Source organism: Grammomys surdaster, unplaced genomic scaffold (genome assembly GCF_004785775.1).
Source record: "Grammomys surdaster isolate TR1022 unplaced genomic scaffold, NIH_TR_1.0 145, whole genome shotgun sequence".
Classification (NCBI taxonomy): Eukaryota; Metazoa; Chordata; class Mammalia; order Rodentia; family Muridae; genus Grammomys; species Grammomys surdaster.
In genome coordinates this window covers 1,175,994-1,182,127 of record NW_021604603.1, presented here as the reverse complement: position 1 = coordinate 1,182,127, position 6,134 = coordinate 1,175,994, and the positions used below count along the sequence as shown (strand labels likewise).

At 47.0% G+C, this 6,134-nt stretch overlaps 1 protein-coding gene across 1 annotated transcript in view; it reads right to left on the bottom strand.

Moving 5' to 3' along the window:
* The window catches only part of Rab7b (RAB7B, member RAS oncogene family), a 24,858-nt gene extending 19,502 nt beyond the window's left edge, over positions 1-5,356 (bottom strand). The window contains exon 1 of the mRNA XM_028764764.1: positions 5,244-5,356. The gene's annotated coding sequence lies outside the window, so the exon portion shown is untranslated. The remainder of the gene's footprint in view (positions 1-5,243) is intronic.
* Positions 5,357-6,134: the final 778 nt, after the last annotated feature.

Sequence of the window (6,134 nt, the reverse complement as noted above, 5' to 3'; positions counted from 1 at the left end):
ATCCATCCATCCATCCATCCATCCATCCATCCATCCATCCATCCATCATTCTTTTAGCTACTTAGCAAAAGTTCTCCATCTCCCAGGAATGTGGAGGCAGGGAACTAAAGATACTGACCTGGGCTGGTATACCGCAACAATGTTGCTGCTCACAAAGGCAAGCAACCAAGAAGTGGCTGAGAAGTCTCTGGAAGGAGTGGGTCTCTGGGCATCACTTATCTCTTTGGAAGGGCCCTGAGAGTAAAGAAACACTGTTTCCTAACACTTTGATACAGTGTGTCAACTTAATTTAAAAGACCACCACATCATCACATGACTACAGGGCTGGCCTAACTTGAACAAGGCTTCCATCCTTACCATCAAAATGTATGTGTGTGTGTGTGTGTGTGTGTGTGTGTGTGTGTGTGTGTGTTTGTTGGGGGACAGGGGGGAGTCACTCATAACTTACACAACACCACAGTGTAGTAAATGGATAAGCTAGTGCCAGGATGGAAGGCAGCGAAAGCTCTTCTGTGTCCTGGTGCCCTCTGATCGCCAGAATTTGGAGCCTTGGTATCTGTGTACATGAACATGTAGGGCACTGAGCTCAGATTTGGTGTGTTCCACAAAGCCTTAGGTGGACTGGGAAAAGGCAGTCAGAGGGATGAAGAGGTTCTATTAGAGTAAGGGACCTGGGGTTGCTGAACAGGAGCTGTGTGTGAGGACCTGCCCTCAGTAGACACATCATGTGGAGGTAGAGGGAATGGATCATGCTGACATTTACTGGTTGGACACTTTGCCGAGAGCTTTGAAGATGTGCAAATAAATAATAGCACATTTTGTGCATTAACTGAATTCGTGTGCTATTGTACCTGATGCATTGTTTTGATATATTTACTGGCACAAATTGAGGTTTCTTAAGAGCATTAAGGTTTTAGAATGTTAGTTATTTTAGTGCACACAAAATATTTATAGGGTTGGCACTATTATTGTCTCTGTTTTACTAAGAACTAGAGGTTTGCAGGAGCTAATTTAGGAGTTCCTAACAACACACAGCCTGTAGTGGGAGAGCCTGGGTTGGAGCCGAGATTTAGACTCAGGTCTAGCTCTATAGACTGCATTGATGGTTGATACTGATCGCCAGTTTGACAGGATCCAGCATCACCTTGGAAACAAACTTCTGTGGACATCTAGGAGTGAGTTTCTAGACTGAGGTAATTGAGGTGCAAAAATATACCCTAAACGTGGACACACCATCCCATGGTCTAGGATCCCAGGCTGAATAACTAGAATGCAAACCGAGCACGGGATGTTCCTCTCTGCTTCCTGGCTGCAGGCGCAGTATAAGCAGCTGTCCCTTGCTCCTGCTACCATGCTTTTCCCATTCACGATGGATTGCTCTCTCAACTGTGAGTCTAAATGAGCCCCTATTTCCTTAAATGTCCTTATCAGCATGTTGTCACAGCCATGAGACAAATAACGAGTGCAACCAGGTTACCAATACACTAGGCAGTTTGTTTTATAATCATAGAAAAATTATTGAAGCCTGGAGCCTGCTAGACAAATACTCTGTCAGAGCTGCACTTTCACACCTTTTTGAGGTGGAGTCTCATGCCATTCCCCGGGCTGGTCTCAAACCAGCAATCCCCTGCCTCAGATGCCCAGATATCTAGGACTGTAAAAGTGTGCTGCTGTGCCAAAAGACTATGCCATTAAGTGGAGATGAATGAGGCTAACATAGCTTGACCCTTTGAGGCCCCATCAGCACATATTTGCTCTACCTGAATCTCCACCAATAACATACTTTCTTTTTTAAAAATTAAATTAGTTAAAAATTTCATATATGTGCACTGTATTTATACCACTTCTCCCTTCCCCCGTGTCTTCCTTCCAACCCTTCCCATGTTCACACTCCCTCTCAAATGCATAGGCTCTTTTAATGCCAGACTTTCTACACAAATGCCAACCAATCCATAGATATTCTGAAGTACAAGGCCATTTAAAAAGGACGAGGTGATGGTGTACAGACATGCACTGATAATTTAAGTTACCCCCCCCCAAATCTAAGCATCTGACAGGGTGTGATTGATCCCAAGCATCAGATCACTCAGTATGTCTCCGAGCTTAATCCTACATATGTGTATCCTAGAAACGCACAGAACATACCATCTAAGAAGATGAGGAAAGGCAGGAGAGAAGCTAGGAGTGTCCATTGCATCTTAAGTGTATATATTTTAAAAATTTATTCTGCAATCTTAAATTGTTTCTGCAAAATATCAAAAAGTCCCTCTCTCTCCCTCTCCCTTTCCCTCCCTCCCTCCCTCCCTCCCCCCGGGCGTACCCTGATTCAACCTCTCTTTACAAAGCATATGTGACTGCATGGCTGCCCAGAGTCATCTGAATATGATTTCCTATTTGGATGAATCACCGTGACTGGGGAGGAGGGGGAGAGGCTGCCTCATGCCAGGCAATGACTGTGACTTTTGGGGTCAAAGAGCCCTTTCTCTTCCCTAATCTACCCATCTGTGACCTTGAGCTGTGAGTATTACTACTTTTGAACACTCTGATACCTCTTGGATAAAACAGGCATCAGTTATGACTGTGGCTTCCTCTGCAGATGATACATATGTGTCATATTACAGTGGCATAACAAGGTCTCAATGTGGCATAACAAGGTCTCAACGTTGAGAAAGATCCAGATAACAGTTTAACACCTTTGTGGGGTGGGGATTGGTAGAGAAGGTCCTGAGATCCGATTTGCAGTGGTTGCCATTTTTGATGATGTTAACATGTCCACTAGGGCGGATTTCAAGCTACAAATGTTGAGCATGCATGGTACCAGAAGGACTTCAGTGTCACCTGATCTAAGCACTGGGCTCATGGGAAACAGCCAAACATGCCCTGGGTGCTTGTTCCTTTCACCAGGGGGGCAGGTTTCTCCTAGGGGCCACCCACAAAATATGCTCAATTCCTCTACAACACCAGGTGCTAGGAGAGGGAGTGTTGTGAGGGGTGGGGTTGAAGTCTTTCCTTTGGGTTTTATTTGCCTCTTCTGATCCTAGTAACTTCTCTATCCCTTCTGCTGTCCTGATGCCCTTTCCAGATGTGTCCTAGAAGTGTGCAGCCACCAAAGACTCCTATACCCTGATCCCAAAAGGGCAAACATTTGATGAGTCTGACATCTAAAATTAGCCTTGATCTTTGGTTCAGAGAGTGATCTGGGCTGGCCTGGTGCCAGGAATGAAGGAGTCTGTTTGGGAGCAGTCAGCAGCGGGGCTCTCCTGACTACTACTCCCAGGTTTCAGATAGTAGTTGAGGTCCCCTCCCATGTTGTCTACCCCTGGCTGGGTGTAGCTACAATGCCCTTTTGGGCCTCTTTTCACTGGCTGACTCAGAGCTTCAAAGAGGGAAGCAAGGCATCTTCCTATCAGCAAGGCTGAGTCATCTTCACTGTTACTTAACAGTGAGTAGCAGGCTTGGAATGCTGGACCTGCCCAGCCAGCCCAGCCCACACAGAGCAGGACTCCAGACAGGGCCACCTCTTCTCTAGCTCCTGTCCCACAGCACTTCTAAACCAGAGCTGGGCCCCACCCATAGCTTCTCTACAAAAGCAAGGAAGACTGTTGCCTCAGAGCTCTCGGGCCTGTGGCTAGTCTACAAGAACTCTTGAGAATCTCAGCCTTCACCTTCCCACGTCCCTCTCCCACTGACTCCAGCCAGGATCCCACATAGTCTCTTGCCTTACTTGTCCTGGATGAGGTCCTAGGTAAGTTGTCAGGGAGACCAGTGAACAGGGGCAGCTGAGAATTCTGCAGCACGCCGTTTCTCTGCCCAGTATATACTCTTTCCCAGCTTCTTGTCTTACTCCACAGTTTCTCTCCTCCCCTTTGCACCCCATATTCATTCTAACAAACAGTGGATGCACAGGCTGAGTGTAAGGTTTTCTGCTTAATGAGATTCTTGGGGCACAGGAGGCTTCGCTGCCTGCCAGGATCACTTGACAGTCGGCAGCACCCACCCCAACCCTTGCAGGTCTAGACCTGCTTCCTCTGTAAAGCACACCCACAGCGCTGGTTTCAGAAGGCTCCTTGTTCTCGTTCTTTAAGCTATTTGCGGTGATGTTTGTTCTGCTTCTCCAAGTAGAGTACCTGTACCCTAGACAGTGCCTCTTATCTCGCTGTGCACCTGTCCCCAAAGCATGGTGACTGATGCTGCAGACAGAGGAGCTTCCCTGAAGAGTGACGTGTCCTTTCTATGTATGTATCCATTCATTCATCCACCCAGGCATCTGTCTATCCACACACCCATGTAGTGCACACCTGCTATGCAGAAGCACACACAGTATGTGTCTAAGGATACTCACAAACTACTATCTCCATAAAATCTTTGTAGTGGGGGACTGATCTATAAGCCCAAAGCAATTATTTTTATCAATATGCAATGCCTAGCTATTATAGAACACTTGCATTTTACAAAATGCTATTATAGCCCAATGGATTCTAGTCAAAACTAGTTGGTGGGCTGGCAAGGTGGCTCAGCAAGTAAAGGTACTTGCCAGAACCTGTGTAAGGATAGAAGGAGAAAACTGACCCAACAAAGCTGTCCTCTGACCTCCACAAATATGCTGTGGTAAGTATTCACACAAAACATAACACAACACCCCCACACACACACACCCCGAACAACAACAAACTAGGTTAGTAGCCAGCTTAGAGTAGAACCCAGATCTGCCCAATTCTGTTCATCAGTTCCTACACTGTAGCTCTTCGTCAGGAGAAATTCTTATGGATTAGAACAAGAGGAATCTTTTCTTATTTTAAGAGCTCATCTTTCTCTGATAGCTTCCAAATTTTCATCCCAGACGGCGCCCTGTCCATGTACCAAGGAGCCAGCAGATGCATTAGGACCTATCCCTCTTGGAAGGCTCTCATTTCTCCCAGGCCCTGCAGGTCTAGAGGCATAATGACAGCCTCCTTTGAGCTGCTGTCCTGTCTGGTATTGCTGCCTTTGCGGGTTCCCAAGCTGGGCCCCAGCTCCCTGTGATTGACAGGGAAGTCCTTTCTCCACCACACCCAGGAACTTCCTGCAGTGCAGGGGTCTTTGGGCAGGATTAAAACTCTGTGCCAGCCAGATTCTTAGCCTCGTTTCTGCACCCAAGTTTTACTCTTCTTCACCAGCACCCAAACAGTTCCGGCACCGATGGGCACATGCAAGGACACATGCAAGGCTGCCGGCTACTTACAGCCATGGCTTTCAGCACTCACCTCGCACAGGTGGGAGTTCTGGGTCTGGGCCTCTTTTCTCCAAGTGGCAGTTTCAGTCTGGCCAGTATTGAGAACGTAAACGGTTTTGGTGAGAGGCTACTTCCCTCTGAGTTTTCCTCCTTTCTTTCTGTGCACAGACTTGGGAAAGTTGCAAAAGAGGCTGGGCCAGGGTGACCTCAGCTATGTGGGTGGAGGAGGCAGAGTGCACTGGGAAGGCAAGCGAGGCTTCAGAGTTGTTTGGATTCAGGGCACCAGGAATATTCAGTTCATAAGGACTCTGATCCCAGGGGGTGAGGAATGGCGGATTTGAGTTGGGGAACTTTTGGACACAGGGCCTGAGAGGTGACACATCCAATTTATGGGTTTGTTGGGACATCTGATTCTGTCCATGGGAGCCCCAGTAAAGGAGCCCTTTGTTTGTTGTTTCCCAAGCAGTTGTGGAGCAGATTTGGTCCAGCCACCAGTAAGCCAGTGAGGCTGGAAGACTGCTTTTAGGCCTGACCCTTACCCAACACATCCCCCACCTCAGGAAAAAAAAAATATATATATATGGAGAGAGAGAGAGAGAGAGAGAGAGAGAGAGAGAGAGAGAGAGAATATACACATATACATACATCCCACACCCTGCCATACTATACATGCATAACACACTTATACTTCGTATTCTCACTCCTATATCCTTTGTGCCACACTCCTTATACATACACTAAACATGCTCCATTCCCTCACCACACCCATTCTATACCACCCACACCCTCTACTCCATTCAAATAGAATATATACACCACATACACACACCACACCACATCACATATGCACGCCACACCACATACACATACCACACTATACCACCACATACACACCACACTACACCACATACATATACCACCG